Source organism: Chelonoidis abingdonii, chromosome 3 (genome assembly GCF_003597395.2).
Source record: "Chelonoidis abingdonii isolate Lonesome George chromosome 3, CheloAbing_2.0, whole genome shotgun sequence".
NCBI classification, from domain to species: domain Eukaryota; kingdom Metazoa; phylum Chordata; order Testudines; family Testudinidae; genus Chelonoidis; species Chelonoidis abingdonii.
Genome location: NC_133771.1, coordinates 193542887 through 193560138, shown reverse-complemented (window position 1 = coordinate 193560138; position 17252 = coordinate 193542887). Strand labels below are relative to the sequence as shown.

At 43.2% G+C, this 17252-nt stretch overlaps 1 long non-coding RNA gene across 1 annotated transcript in view; it reads left to right on the top strand.

The window, feature by feature from the left end:
- The first annotated feature begins 1066 nt into the window (after positions 1-1066).
- LOC142046614 (uncharacterized) overlaps positions 1067-17252 on the top strand; it is a 31568-nt gene continuing 15382 nt past the window's right edge. Inside the window, exon 1 of the long non-coding RNA XR_012655632.1 lies at positions 1067-1925. This is a non-coding gene — a long non-coding RNA (uncharacterized LOC142046614). The remainder of the gene's footprint in view (positions 1926-17252) is intronic.

Genomic DNA, 17252 nt, shown 5'->3' with positions numbered 1-17252 from the left:
TTGACTTCCAAGGACTTCCAAGATGCCCTTTGGATCAGGCCATAACTGACTGAGAGTTAGATACTCTTTATACAAAACATGAGCAGGGAGTCTGATTTTAATAGCTTATTACTTATTTTAGAGGGCTCAACAAAATCTGAAAAACCAAGATCCTACTGGGCAACTTTAAAACACTGTCATTCTCCTTTTGGAACTTTCTGACAATGTCTTTTTAACATGGACTGCTTGCCATCGTGATCTAGATGAATTAATACAGGTTTAGGAATCAGGAGATAGTGGATTCTAATCCTGGCTCTGTGGCTGACTCACTATGTGGTCACTTTTCTGACTTAGTTTTCCATCTGTAATATGAGAATAATATTTATTCTAGGGTGTTGTGAGAATAAATTGATTAGTGTCTATATAGTGCTTTGAACATATAAAGCACTGTATAAACATAAGGTATGACTGCCCTTCAACTTTCATATCTCAGACCTGGAAGCTCACAGGTCTCTCTCTCAGCTTTTTTTCCCCATAGATTGTAAAAGACTATCATCCTGACATCTTGAATGTAGCTGTTGGCTACGCTCTGCTGGCTCTTGTTGCTAGTAAGCAGAGCCCGTCACCTGCCCAGAATCCTGTTTTCTGGCACTATCTACAATTCTGCCATTTTTACATACAATAAACTTCAATGTAACAGGAGGAGAAAGAAAAAGTACCAGAATGTGTGCCAATATAAGCAAGTTATGGACAGAGCGGATTCAAAGTCCCTCTGCTGAAACAATTGTGGGAAGAGTTCTTCTTTCTGTTTTGCTTTTTATTTCTGAACATGGATAGTATCACATTCCTTTCTAAACTCCAGGTCTGTCGTGGTTTGCAATTGTTTTATAAAGCTTTGAATCTCTGTAAAAACTGAAAAAGAATCTAGTTAATTGCTGCATTTACTAACAAAGATGCCATCAGTTTTCTTGGCTGTATGTCAGTCGGGATTGAAAAAGCACCAAATCCAAGCTTTGTTTAACATTAATATATCATTATTATTTACTGCAGTTCAACTATTGTAATATCTTAGCTAGGAAAGAAATTAATCAGTAATGAATTATTTTAGATATTTGATTTCCAGATGAATATGGAATATAATCAATAGTGTAACGAGAGATTTTGCTTTTAGCTGTTTTGAAAAATCTTGCAATACCTTGAAGAGAAACCCTGAAAAAAGGGGTCTAAATATCATAAAAATTTCACTTCCCCCCATTGATCTAATTAAGGTGATGACAGTATCAGGACACTTTGATTTGCATAAAATAATTATTAGTTCTAAGACTAAGGCTTTAAGTAAATAATAATTGGCTATTGTTTAAAATTAGAAATCCAAAATGGCAAATGAAATAATCCTCTATGAGAGACCCAGGGTTGGGGTATGGAAAGTTCCAGCAACTCATAGGGAGGAGCTTATCGATCTAAAAATAGGATGCCATAAGAGGTTAAGAGCTAGACAGGAAGTACAAATACACTAATAAAAAGGGGAGGATCTAAATGGGAAGAGGAGTTATGCTAATATCTGGAAGCTGATTGGCTGAGTCAGGCTAATAAATTATGTTAATGAGCAAATCTTGAGAGAGCAACCATTATATGAGGCTGACAGCCAGCAGGCTTATTTGTGGTGTTTTTGTGAGTATGAGCTGAGAAGAAGTGAAAGGACAAGATCAAACACGCCTCCGTATCTATTACAACAACAGCAGTGACGACGGAAGATTCGGGAAGGCAGCAGCTTGTGAAGCAGCTAACCACCACTACCAGAGCAGCTCTGCAGCTCCTGAATCTGTAGTCCCTGTGACCTGCACCAGCAACAATAACAACCATCATCTCCGACGTTAATACCACCCTGACAAAGCCGAAGAACCTTTCCTTATGAGATGAGTCAGAAAGCTCAAAGAAGAATAGAAGTAAGTCTGATTTTTCTACCTTTTGTTAAAGAGTGCCTGAATGTGTCTGTCAATAAAGTTGGGTGCCTGTATCTTGAGTGAGATCTACCCCACTCATCCTGCAACCAACCGCTCACTACTGACAGGATGTTAGATATTAAATGCTAGATTTTAAATGTTAAATGTTAATAGGTTAAGGTTAGTGTTAAGCAGGTATTTTCATTAAATCTATAATGTTGTAATAGTCTCTTGTACGTGAGTGCTAACCACTATACCACCAACGCTTGTGACGTTAAAATTAAGGCCTTTGTGTATGCAGATCTCTATATGCCTATTACATTGTATGCCTATGTGGTCTGTATATTCTGTGTATTTTTTTTGTTGTGCCACTTTATTATTTTAATTTTAATTCTATTGTGTTTAACTATGCCTTATGTATTCTTTCTTGCATTGTTAGATACATTGTAACTACTTATTTCTTTTAAGAAATATATATTTTCAAAGAATTTCTTCTTGTGTGTGTGTCAGTCCTTGAATGGAAGGCTGTATCCATTTCCTTTCACGGGTTATTAAGATTAGCTTACTCTGGGGGTCCCTCTGCAAGTAGTAGACTAGCCCCCTGGAAATTCTTTTAGGGCAGGCCACAAGCTTGTTACCGTTTTGTTAAATTAGAAGCACTATTATAGGCTAATTTCATTGGCATCAAAAATTTTGGGGTAACAATAGATGAGGGTAACACGTTCAAAAGTGACAAATTGCTTTAAGCTCCCAAATCCTATTTTCCAAAGTGGTGTAGGCACTTAGGGCCACATTTTTAAAGTTATTTGGACACCTAAAGTTGCAGTGAGACACCTAGGGTGAATTTTAGGAGCACTTAACCTACTTAGATATTTTTGAAAATCCCACTAATCCACCTCCTGAGGCACCTAAACACTTCTGAAAATTTGGCCCGTAGGAGCCTACATCCTATTAATGTTCAATGAGACTTAGGAGTCTAAATGGATGAGGCCTGGTGTATGCTTACAAGTTTTTCCAGTGTAGCCATGTTGGTTTGGAGTGTGAAAAAAATCATGCCATTAACCAACATAGCTATGCTGGCAAAAAGTCCTATTTTAGATGCGGTTATACAGGCCACAAATTTAAAAGAGCCCTTAAAGGGACAACAGCCCTTTGCTTCCAGATAGCTGGACAAAGAGTTTCCCTTTCTTTACTTCTTTCTGATGAACTAGTTTTAAGAGAACCCTCCAGCAAAATCAGTACCTTTGTAAGATATAAAATCATTTGTCATGCAAAATCAGTACCTTAGTAAGATATAAAATCATTTGTCATGCCTAAAATCTTTGGAAAAAATTTTTAAAGTTGGTGGAATTTCATAAACGTGTATTGTTATGGAGATCACACACAGTAAATTAGTGTTCCCTTTTTCTAAAAGCAATGAACATTGTTATAAACACACTAAACCCCTGTGTCTGATTAATTTAAAATAACGTCTGTTTCAGTGAGTTAAATATGTAGTAAGCTGGAATGATTACTTAATGAAGGTTTAAGAGTACATTTAAAATATAAAATCAGCTTAGAAATACTGATTAAGAATATGTAAAACAGAAGAGCTGCATCATGTATTCCATAATATTTAATGTTGTATTCAGCAAGACACCTTACTCACCCTTACAACAAAGTTTTTGCAAATAACTACCTGATAAACTTCAGGGCATATCAAAAAACCTGTGACCGACATTTTTTATTCTCAAGTTTATTGCTTTTAATTAGGTATCTTCTGCACGTTCATTCTGCGTGAGGGAGAGGGTACAGGGGTCTCTGCGGGGATCTGTGACTCTGCCATTGTGAGGTGGGCCGGGCGTCTTGTTATTCTTTCTGTCTTGTCCCTCCACCCACCATCCCGCCTCCAGGCTGCAAGCTCAAGCTTTCGTGGGACGCTGGGGCACCAGTTTAATACTACTGCATAGGGCCCCATAAATCCTAAGGACAGCCCTGGAGGTGCCAAAAAGCGGTGCCCTGGCTTGGCAGGGAGGAGCCACCCTCCAGAGGCACCTGAGAGCCAGAGCATTGGCTTGTGGGGTGGTGAGACCCCAGCCATGGAGGAGCCAGTGCGGCGCAGGGGGGCAGCAGCCCTGCAAAGGCAGCAGCGCTGCTAGCGGAGAACAGCTGTGCCCCCAGCCCCTCCTGCCCAGACTGCAACCTAGCGCCCCCCCCCAGGGGCTCCTGCAGGCTGCAGTAGCTTCATGCAGGTGCCAGCCCCCATGTGTGTCCCCCAGCTCCCTACTCACCGTGTTTGCGCTCTGTGGCTCCCAGGCATGTGAGCTGCTGCCGGGGCGTGGGGCCCTGAGCCTGCTCTGGGAGGGACAGCGGTGGCGGTGGCTCACACTTCCAGGAGCCACAGAGCCTGAGTGTGGTGAGGGGATGCCAGGGGGTGCATGGGGGCCTCTGCCCACATGCAGCTGCTGCAGGAGCCCAGGAGGGGGGGTGCCGGGCCTCAGCATGGGTAGAAGGGGTGGGGGACATGGCTGCTCCCCGCTAGCAGTGCCGCTGCCTTTGCAGGGCTGCTGCCCCCCTGAGCCATGCCGGTTCCTCTATGGGTGGGGCTAGCCGCCCCCGCAAGCGGGTCACTCTGGCTCTTTGGTGCCTCCAGAAAGCGGCTCCTCCCTGCCAAGCTGCTGCAGCAGCCCAAGCCCACCAAAGCCAGTGAGGGGACTCGGGGCGGAGGCCACCAGAATGGGGAGGGCTTGTGGTGGGATTGTGCACCCTTCAGGGGAGTGCAGGGTGAATCTGGTCTGGGGAGCAGCCCCTGGGCATAGCTGTCCCCTGGGGTCTATAAAGGCTCGTTGGGATTTGCCCCTCAATGAACCAATGTACGCAGGGGAGCACAAGGTAGAAGTTTCGCCTAGGGCACAAAATATCCTTGCACCAGCCCTGCTTGCACTCCCCACCCCACCGCCCCGGGCCCTGGTGTTGACAATGCTTAATTTTTTACTGAAAATAAGACATTGACTCCTAAATCACTTCAGCACCTTGTGGAAGTTTTACCCAAAATGATTCATTGCCAGTGGTAGATGGTGCCCAGATTAAGTGACAGGAGTCATTGCTCCCCTTCACACACACACACCCCCATCTCCCCCAAGTGGGTTTTTTACCCATGAAAGCTTGTGCCCAAATAAACCTGTTAGTCTTTAAGGTGTCACCGGACTCCTCATTGTTTTTGTGGATGCACACTATCACGGCTACCCCTCTGATCTAAAGTTTTTGTTATTCATCATCCCCTAACTGTTATTTGTGGTACAACACCTACACATTCATTTTGAGAGGCTTTTGAGGGAGGGAATCCAGATTGATCATAAAATTAAGGATTTGGGAAGAACAATGTACAAGTATGCATATACAGCATAAGCATACATGGCAAAGAACAGTCATTACTAATATACTGTCATAATTTGCAGCACCATCCTTACTACAATATGCCTTCTGCCAAAATGAATTTTAGGCAGTGCACTGTAGTTAGATGGAAATCTTGTCTCCTTTCCCCAGAGTGCAGCAGAGCATATCAGTTATATGCTATTAAGTATACATTTCTGTATGTGCTGGGTAAGCCATGGCCTGCAACTGACTACTTGAACCTATGCCCCTCACAGAAGATAGCACATGCCTCCAGAATTTCAGGTGGACATATTTTAAATAATAAAACAAGAGAAATCTATCTCCCTATGTGCTTGTCACCACAGCTGAGAGTAGCTCTTATTTATAGTTACTGTATGTGAACATCTGTGCATAAGGCATTCACAGTAGAGGGTCCTTGGCTCTGGAACATATTGTTTCTGTTGATAAAATAGAGTGAAAATGCATTCAGGGCCTGTGTATGGCCCATCTATTTGCTATACTTGGTCTTTTACTGGGAGGAGGATATTAGTTGGATATAGTCTGTAAAGAGCTGTATCCTGAGGTGAGAGTTTAATTAAGTTATTTGTTGACATTATTTTTAGAATGTGTGCACCTTAGAGTCAGCATCATCCTTGAATGTTTGGAAAGTCAACAACATGTTATAGGTGCTACCACAAATGAATAATTATTTTTAAAGAATAACCAACCACAACAACCAGTAAATGTTCATGCTATTGGATCCAAAGGTCCCAGGTTCAGTCCCCACAGATGCATATGGGGAATTAAACTGCTGTGGGCCTCTAATGCTCAGGCTGAATTTACCCAGCCAGAGAGAGTGTTACCCAGGCTGAAAGCGTGAGCCTCTACTACTTGTGACCTTAGCAATATTAACACAGAATAATGTTCCAAATGAACAGACTGTGACCATCACAAATGCTGTGTGACCCATGGGTGTCTAGGGTAGCCCTCACTGAAAATGTTAAGGTTAGGGTAGGCTCGCAAAAAAGAGAGCAGATTCCCCCAATACTGTTGGTTAACACTGAAGTTAGACTTACCAACCAGTCACAAACTGTGCTGCTGATCGCCCACACTGGTTATCAAGAAGCTTGAAAAAAGAAATCACACAGCCCCCTTTATTGCATTCTAGTTCTCTGGCTCCCAATCAGCACATAGGTCCAGTAAGGTGGCTGACTATACAAAATGTTCTTCAGATCCACAAAGGATCAGCCACATTACCAAGTCAATATTAGTTTAGATCTTACCCAAAAAGCCACACTGCCTGCCAATCCTTTAGTATCTAAAAGGAAATATTTTATTATGAAAGAAAAGAACAAGAAGAAAATTGTTAAATGGTCAAAACAATCAGATACATACATAAGATTTCAAAGTCCATATATCAGGTACTTAGTAGTACACCTCTCCCCTGATATAACATGGTCGTGGGGAGCCAAAAATCCCTAACGCATTATAGGTGAAACGCTGTTATATTGGGGTGGTGGCAGGGCTGCAGCAGTGATTTAAAGAGCCCAGGGCTCCAGCTGCGGGGAGTCCCAGGCCCTTTAAAGTGCTGCCCGAGCCCCGCTGCTGCAGCCTTGGGGTAGCGGCAGCAGGGCTTCAGCGGTGATTTAAAGGGCCCTGGGCTCCCCACAGCAGCCAGAGCCCTGGACCCTTTAAAGCGCCACCGGAGCCCTGCTGCTACCACACTATATGCGAATCCGTGTTATATCGGGTCACATTATAGTGGAGTAGAGGTGTATGAGTGAGTTTGCTGGCTTTCAGAGTCCCTCTGGAACATCCAAAGCTTGGATGGGTCATTCAGTCCTTTGTTCAGTGCCTTCTCTCCATGAGTTAATTGTATAGCTGATTGCCTTTGATAGGCCATCAAGCAGGCTGCATAGTGCTGATGCCAATCTTACTCTTGAGGGCATTCTGCACCAAAAAACCAAAAATTCTGCGTCAAAAAATTAAAAATTCTGCACACAATATTTTAAAATTCTGCAAAATTCTGCAAGTTTCATTTGTCAATAAATAAATGTAGAGGCTCCAGCATGGCAGTGGGGAGCACAGGCCACTGGCTGCACAAAGGTGGGAGATCACCATGCAGCCCTCCCACCCCGGGACATGGACTCAGTGGTGAGGCTGCACCTGTCCCTGACACATCACAAGGCCTGGGCCTGCCTCAGAAACACCTGGGGCCCTGCCCCTCTGCACCAAATGCTCCCGGTGTGAGGAAGGCAGGATCCAAGTTTGGAGGAGCTCAGTGTGGGGGGATCCAGGTGTTGGGTGAGAGGGTTCTGTGTGGGACAATCTGTGTGCAGGCAGATCAGTGGGGGGGTCTAGGTGTAGGGGGATCTGGATGCATACAGGCTTGTGCAGGGGCAATGGGACTATGCAGGGGCTTCTGGGAGAAGGTGGTTGGGGATCAGCTGAGGGGTCTGGTTGTGGGGGTCTCAGCGAGGAAGTCTGGGTGCTGAGGGATTGGGTTGGTGGAATGGGGCTTTGGGTGAAGCTAGTTCGGGGTCAGTGGTGTGGGGGTCTGGATGTGGGGGCTCAGGGTGATGCAGAGGGTGGGGCAGCAGGGTGGGGGTTTGAGTGAAGGGAGCTCAGGGGGGTGGTCTGGGAGAAAGGGTGGGGGTCCAGAGGCACAGGGTCTGGGTTCAGGGGGGCTCCAGAGGCAGGAAGGCTCCTGATGCAGAGGTGGGGTTTGGGTATGGAGGCCTAGGGAGTTCTGGATGTACCGGGTGAGGCTTGGCAGGTGTGTCTAGATATGGGAGTTCCGGATGCACGAGAGTTGGGTGGATGAGGAAGCAGCTCCCCATACAGTGACCCCTCCACCCACAGCTGAGGAGCGATAGGGTAGGAAGTAGGGGAGGATGCTGAGCTTCCTGCAGCTGGGGGAGGTTTCTGAGGGTGGGTCTGACACAGCACCAGTCTCTCCTTGCAGGGAAGAGGAAGTCCCATCCTCTCCTGCCTCCAGCCCAGCTGGGACTAGCAGCTAATCCCAGCTCAGGGTAGTAGCCACTGGCTTGGGTATCCCTAGCCCCGTGGTGATTTATCACTCCGCCAGCTGCTCCAGGTGCCTGAAACAATGTACCTGCGCTGCTAGGGAGTTGTACATGATTGTTCGTGCAGCTTCCCTTTGCTTCCTTGTCAAAAAGTCATTTTTCTGCGAGGAAGCAAAGAAATCTACAGGGGACATGAATTCTGCGCAAGTGTGGTGGTGCAGAATTCCCCCAGGAGTATCATCCAGAAACACAGCACAAGTTTGAAATATGAATATACTGTATATATTTATAATTCACAATACAAAGATGATACATATATATAACCATCATTATCATCTATCTACCCTATGGGCAGTTGGCTTATGTGTGCATTCGATGCAAGGAGCTCCTGGCCCTCAGAGACTGTGTATGGACTTTGGAGACCAGAGTGGCTGAACTGGAGGAGCTGAGGGAGACAGAGAGGTACACAGATGAAACTTTCCAGGACACAGTAGAATGGTCCCACCCCTGGTCTGACAGACTCTGTGCTGATGAGGAGGATGAAAGTCCCAGGGAAGGAGAGCATCTAACTGGAGCAGAGGGAAACAATCCCATAGTTGGGACTCTCCTTCCAGGTGATGTTGTGGTATCCTCTTGCACTGAGGATATCTCTCAGGTGGAGGGAACTTCAGCTATTAGAAAGAGACAGGTATTAGCAATGGATGATTTGATCATTAGAAACATAGATAGCTGAGTTTGCGATGACCAGGAGAACCGCATGGTGACTTGCCTGTCTGGTGCGAAGGTTGTGGATCTCTCAAGACATCTAGACAGACTTATGTGTAGTGCTGGGGAGGAGCCAGTGGTCGTGGTACATGTAGGAACCAATGACATAGGGAAGGATAGGAAAGAGGCCCTGAAGGACAAATTTAGGCTGCTAGATAGAAGATTGAAGTCCAGGATCTCTATTGTAGCAGTCTCTGAGATACTCCCAGTTCCACATGCAGGGCCAGCTACACAGGCAGAACTGCAGAGTCTCAATGTACGGATGAGACAATGGTATAAGGAGGAGGAGTTTAGATTTATTAGGAACTAGGGTAACTTTTGGGAAAGCGGGAGCCTATACAGGAAGGATGGGCTCCACCTAAACCAAAATGGAACCAGACTGCTGGCATTTAACATTAAAAAGGTCATACAGCAGTTTTTAAACAAAGGGCTGAGGGAAAGCTGACAGGTACAAAAGAGCATGTGGCTTGAACAGAGACATCCCTTAGGGGAAATTTTATTAATGGAGATATTCTATGTCATAGTAAGGAGGAGATGGAAAACGATCAAATACAGGCAGGGTCTGATCAGAAACAGACAAATAAAAGAGAGTCCCATTCAATTACATTGTGTAATGGCAGACAGCTAAAAGGAGACAAGTTATTGAAGTGCTTATATACCAGTTCTAGAAGTCTAAATAATAAAATGGGTGAACTAGAGTGCCTCATATTATATGAGGATATTGATATAATAGACATCACAGAAACTTGGTGGAATGAGGATATCAATGGGATACAATAATATCAAGGTACAAAATCTATAGGAAGGACAGAACAGGTCATGCTGGTGGGGCAGTGGCATTATATGTGAAAGAAAGCATAGAATCAAATGAAGTAAAAATCATAAATGAATCAAACTGTACCATAGAAACTCTATGGATAGAAATTCCATGCCCTAATAATAAGAATATAGCGGTAGTGATATATTACCGACCACCTGACCAGGATGGTGATAGTGACTGTGAAATGCTCAGGGAGATTAGAGAGGCTATTAAAATAAAAAACTCAATAATAATAATAATAATGGGGGATTTCCCCATATTTACTGGGTACATATCACCTCAGGACGGGATGCAGAGATAAAATTTCTTGACACGTTAAATGACTGCTTCTTGGAGCAGCCGATCATGGAACCCACCAGCGGAGAGGCAATTCTTGATTTAGTACTAAGTGGAGAACAGGATATAGTCCAAGAGGTGAATATAGTTGGACCACTTGGTAATAGTGACCATAATATAATTAAATGTAATATCCCTGTGGCCGGAAAAACACCACAGCAGCCCAACACTGTAGCATTTAATTTCAGAAAGGGGAACGACACAAAAATGAGGAGGCTAGTTAAACAGAAATTAAAGGGTACAGTGCCAAAAGTGAAATCTCTGCAAGCTCCATGGAAACTTTTTAAAGACACCGTAATAGAGGTTCAACTTAAAAAACATAGTAAGAGAACCAAAAAAGAGCTACCCTGGCTAAACAACAAAATAAAAGAAGCAGTGAGAAGCAAAAGGGCATCCTTTAAAAAGTTGAAGTTAAATCCTAGTGAGGAAAATAGAAAGGAGCATAAACACTGGCAAATGAAGTGTAAAAATACAATTAGGAAGGCCAAAAAACAACTTGAGGAACAGTTAGCCAAAGACTCAAAAAGTAATAGCAAATTTTTTTAAACTACATCAGAAGCAGGAAGCCTGCTAAACAACCAGTGGGGCCGCTGGACGATCGAGGTACTAAAGGAGCACTCAAGGACAATAAGGCCATTGCAGAGAAACTAAATGAATTCTTTGCATCAGTCTTCACAGATGAGGATGTGAGGGAGATTCCTAACATGAACCATTCTTTTTAGGTGACAGATCTGAGGAACTGTCCCAGATTGAGGTGTCATTAGAGGAGATTTTGGAACAAATTGATAAATTAAATAGCAATAAGTCACCAGAACCAGATGGTATTCACCCAAGAGTTCTGAAGGAAATCAAATATGAAATTGCAGAACTACTAACAATAGTCTGTAACTTATCATTAAAATCAGCTTCTGTACCAAATGATTGGAGGATAGCTAATGTGACGCCAATTTTTAAAAAGGGCTCCAGAGGTGATCCTGGCAATTACAGGCCTGTAAGCCTGACTGACGACAATATATTCTCCAGATCAGTGGCACTGCTATGGGCACCTGCATGGCCCACAATATGCAATATTTTATGGCTGACCTGGAACAAAACGCTTCCTCAGCTCTCGTCCGCTCACGCTCCTTCCTACCTACGCTACATTGATGACATCTTCATCATCTGGGCCCATGAGAAGGAGACTCTGAAAAATTCCACCACAATTTCAACAGCTGTCCACCCACATCACCTCAGCCTGGACCAATCTACAGGGAGGTCCACTTTCTAGACACCACGGTGCAAATAAGTGATGGCCACATTAACACCACCTATACGAAAACTTACCGACGCTATGCCTACCTTTCATGCTCCAGCTCCATCCCAGGCACATCACACGATCCATGTCTACAGCCAAGCACTGAGGTACAACCGCATCTGCTCTAACCCCTCAGACAGAGACCAACACTACAAAATCTCCACCAAGCTTCTCAAAACTACAATACCCGCACGAGGAAATAACGAAACAGATCAACAGAGCCAGACATGTACCCAGAAGCTCCTACTGCAAGACAAACCAAGAAAGAAACCAAACAGGACTCCACTGGCCATCACATACAGCCCCCAGCTAAAAACCCTCCAACGCATCATCAGGATCTACAACCATCCTGGACAATGATCCCTCACTTTCACAGGCCTTGGGTGCAGGCCAGTCCTCGCCCACAGACAACCTGCCAACCTGAAACGTATTCTCACCAGCAACTGCACACCGCACCATAGTAACTCTAGCTCAGAGACCAACAGAACACACCCAAGATTCCACTCTGCCCACTCTCTACACGGCGACACCTCCAGACTCAGACCTAACATATCAGCCACACCATCATCGGTTCATTCACCTGCACAGTCCACCAATGTTAATATACGCCATCATATGCCAGCAATGCCCCTCTGCTGTGTACATCGGCCAAACTGGACAGTCTCTACGGAAAAGGATAAATGGACATAAATCAGATATTAGGAATGGCAATATTGTCATAAACAGATAGCTAAGGGTTAATGTTCTTTCACCTGTAAAGGTTTAACAAAGGGAACCAACACCTGACCAAGGACCAATCAGAAACTGGATTTTTCAAAAGTCAGGGAGGGAATTTTTGAACTCTGGTCTTTTGTTTGTCTCTCAGCTATGAGAAGGTTCTTTCTATGGTCTTATCTTCTGTTTCCAACTGTAAGTACAGTTGAAAAACAATATAGGCTTTATGTTGTTTGGGTGTATTTACATGTGTGTAACTTGCTGGAATGTTTCAAATTGAATCTTTGAATCAGACCGTTTATTCGTATTTTTTATAAGCAATAGCCTCGTATTTGTCATCTTGATGCAGAGTATATTCTTATGTCTTTTTCTTTTTTTTTATATAAGTATTTTCTTTGTAATAGTGTTTGAGGTTTTGTCTGGTAGGTGTAAGAAACAAGGGAGGGAATTCTCTTGTGTAGATCTACGGAGGTAAGCTCGGCAGGACCGGAATTTGGTGGGAGGGGGAAAGAGAGATAAATCATCTCTGTTTCCTTGTGTTTGAGGTTTGTCTTCTTGTGGAAGAGGGGACAGGCTTCTTGTATTGTGAGTGTAAGAGATTGCATCAATGCTCTCAAGTTAGCCAGAGAGGAAATCTGGGTGGGAGAGGGAGGGGAAAGGGAAGTGGATATTTCCTGGCCGTAAGACTCAGAGCTTCTGGGTCTTGGGGTCTCTTCCAGGAAGGTTTCGGGAGCCAGAGGGACCAAAACCCTGGAAATTTTGGATGTTGGCAGCGACGATAAGATCCAAGCTGGTAATTAAGCTTGGAATTTCATTGCAGCACCCAGATTTTGGACGCTAAGGTCCAGATTTGACAGAGGGCTTACGACAAATAACAAAAGCCTGTAGAAGCACTTCAACTCCTCTGGCCACACTATAGCAGACCTTAATGGCCATCCTGCAGCAAAAAAACTTCAGGACCAGACTTCAAAGAGAAAACTGCTGAGCTCATTCATTTGCAAATTGACACCGTCAGCTCAAGGTTGAACAAAGACTGTGAATGGCTTGCCAACTACAGAACCAGTTTCTCCTCCTTGGTTTCACACCTCAACTGCTAGAACAGGGCCTCATCCTCCCTAATTGAACTAACCTCGTTATCTCTAGCTGGAGTTCCACTAATTCATTGACAAAGTGGGTATTCACCCACGAAAGCTCATGATCAAAACGTCTGTTAGTCTATAAGGTGCCACCAGGTTCTCTGCTGCTCTTACAGATTCAGACTAAACACGGCTACCCCTCTGATACCAGAGATTCCCCTTATGGACTGTCACATGATCTGTTGAAAATGACCTTGAGCCTGTTTTCCCTGCAGCTTGGGATCCAGAACCTTGCCTTGTTGAGCCAGATACGCTAGCCTGTGCAACACGACCCAGGGTCTGGGCCATGCCCTCAAAGCTGCAGACTAATTAAAAACAGCTCAGCAGGTTGCCTGTCCCAGCACCAAGACACTCAGCTCCCAATGGGTTCCACCCCCAAATTACCCGGCAATTACAGAGTCTAACGTTGTTACTGGCAAATTAGTCAAAACAATAGTAAAGAATAAATTGTCAGACACGTAGAAAAACTTAAACTGTTGAACATAGTCAACATGGTTTCTGTAAGGGAAATCCTGCCTTACTAATCTATTAGAGTTCTTTGAAGGGTCAACAAACATGTGGACAAGGGGATCCAATGGACATATGTGTACTTAGATTTCCAGAAAGCCTTTGACCGAGTCCCTACCAAAGGCTCTATGTAAATTAAGATGTCATGGGATAAAAGGGAAGGTCCTTTCATGGACTGAGAACTGGTTAAAAGACAGGGACAGAGGTAGGAATTAATGGTAAATTCTCAGAATGGAGAGGTAACTAGTGGTGTTCCCCAAGGGTCAGTCCTGGACCATCCTATTCAACTTATTCATAAATGATCTGGAGAAAGGGGTTTACAGTGAGGTGGCAAAGTTTGCAGATGAATACTAACTGCTCAAGGTAGTTAAGACCAAAGCAGACTGTGAGAACTTCAAAAAGATCTCACAAAACTAAGTGATGGCAACAAAATGGAAATGAAATTAATGTGATAAATTAAAGTAATGCACATTGGAAAAATAATCCAACTATACATTACACAATTGATGGGGCTAATTTAGCTACAACGAATCGAAAAAAGATCTTGGAAGTCATCATGGGACCAGTTTCTGAACGAGCCCGTTGCAGTGTGCAGCGTGGTCAAAAAAGCAACGGATGTTAGGAATCATTAAAAAGCGGGATAGAGAATAAGACTGAGATATATTATTGCCTTATATAAATCAATGGTACACCCACATTTTGAATACTGTTGTCAGATGTGTTCCCCCATCTCAAAAAAGATTTACTGACTCTAGAAAAGGTTTTCAGAAAAGGGGCAACTTAAAATGATTAGGGGTTGGAGAGGGTTCCATATGAGGAAGATTAAAGAGGCTAGGGACCTCTTCAGCTTGGAAAAGAGGAGACTAGGGGGGATATGATAGGGTATACAAAAATCATGAGTGATGTGGGAGAAAGTGGGATAAGAAAAGTTTTTGCTTATTCTCATAATACAAGAACTAGGGGTCACCAAATGAAATTAATAGGCAGCAGGTTTTAAAACAAAAAAAGGAATTCTTCTTCACGCAGTGCACAGTCAACTTGTGGAACTCTTACCTGAGGAGGTTGTGAAGGCTAGGACTATAACAGCGTTAGAAGAGAACTGAAAAAATTCATGGTGGTGAAGTCCATAAATGGCTATTAGCCAGGATGGTAAGGATGGTGTCCCTATTCTCTGTTTGTCAGAGATGAGATGGATGGCAGGAGAGAGATCACTTGATCATTGGCCTGTTAGGTTCACTCCCTCTGGGGCACCTGGCATTGGCCACTGTTGGTAGACAGGATACTGGGCTAGATGGACCTTGATCTGACCCAGTATGGCCGTCTTATGTTATATTCTTATTATGTATTTAATAAATCTGGTATTTACTTTGTATAAAGCTTACACAGGGTCAATTTGAAATGTTCTCCCTGTCATATCATTGATAGAGAGATCTGCACAGCTGTGTGCTCCCCCAGGATTAATCACTACTCTGGTATTATAATAAACAAAAGTGATTTTTTAAGTATAAAAAGTAGGATTTAAGTGGTTTTAAGTAATAACAGCCAGAACAAAAATAAGTCACAAGCAAAATAAAACAAAACGTGCAAGTCTAAGTCTAATACATATAGAAAACGATTACAGGTAATATATCACCCTCAATGATGTCTCACTAAGCTTCTTTCAGAGACTGAGACTCTTTCCTAATCTAGGCCAATGCTTTCCCCTGGTACAGTCCTGTTAGTTCAGTGGACTTCTTGGTGGTAAGCAGGGTTTTCTCATACTGGCAGCTCCTTTTGTTATGCTCCACCCGCTTCTATAGCTTTGGCACCAAAAATGGGAATCTTTTGTCTGTGCTTGTCCCCACCCTGCCTCATCATTGGAAAAGTACAATGATTAAGATAGATCCAGTACCAATCGTGACATGGTCACATGTCACTGTAAGACCTAGTCTCCATTCTCTTGGCTTGCCCACACATACACGGAAGTTTGCAGGTAAATAACCATTGCAACTATTGTCCAGTCAATGGACCATCAAGTTTCTAAACCACCACTAATGGCCTACCACTTTGCATAATACAATAGGACCTCAGAGTATACTTCATATTTCTAGCTTCAGAAAAAAGATTATGCATGCATACAAATAGAGAATAATTCAGTATTTATAACCTTTGTTATTGATACTTCACACGAGACTTTGCATAAGTATATTCCAGTTACATCATGTTTCCACTCATAAGCATATTTCATAAAACATATGGAGTGCAGTGCCACCACCAAGCCACTGAAAAGCAATACAACCCCAACTTATCCAACTCACACTCACGCAACAGTTTCAGGTGAGAATTCTGCTGTAATAACAGATCAGTATATGATGCTGTATGGAATACGATGATCATTTATAATATTAATTGATACTAATATATGCAAAACTGCAATGAATCTTTCAAGATAGCCATGGAAGGTAATCAATAAAAGTTATGATTGGCTAAATATGAAATAAGAACATAAGAATGCCTACTGGGTCAGACCAAAGGTCCATCTAGTCCGAATCCTGTCTTCCAACAGCGCCAGTGCCAAGTGCCCAAGAGGAGTGAACAGAGAGGTAAAATCTACAAGTGATCCATCCCCTGTCGTCATATCCCAGCTCTGACACAGAGGAATAGAGACAACCATTCCTGCCTATCCTGGCTAATAGCCATTGATGAGACCTATTTCTAGAATTTATATGTTCTTTTTTGAACACTGTTATGGTCTTGGCCTTCACAACTCTTCTGCAAGAGTTCACAGATTGACTGCGCATTGTGTGAAAATGACATCTTATTTGTTTTAAAATGCTGCCTATTAATATTCATTATAGGACCCTATTTGTTATGAGAAAATAGATAAACAAGTACTTCCTTATCTACTTTCTTACACGGTCATGATTTTATAAGACTCAACCATACTCCCCTTAGTCATCTCTTTTCCAAGCTGAAAAGTCCCGTCTTATTAATCTCTCCTATATATGAAACTGTTCCACACCTCTAATCAGATTTTGTTGCCCTTTTCTGAACTCTTCCAATTCTATATATCTTTTTGAGATGGGGCGACCCCATCTGCATACAGTATTCAAGATGTGGTGTACCATGGATTATACAGACACAACATGATATTTTCTGTCCTATTATCTATCCTCTTCTTAATTAATCCAGCATTCTGTCACTTTTTCGACTGCACTGCGCATTGAGTGATGTTTTCAGAAGATATCCCACATGACTCCAAGATCCTTCTTGAGTAGTAACAGCAATTTTAGACCCATACTTTTATATGATAGTTGGATTATGCTTTCCAATGTGCATAACTTTGCATTTATGCAACATTAAATTCACTTCCATTATTGTTGCCTTCATCTCATCTAT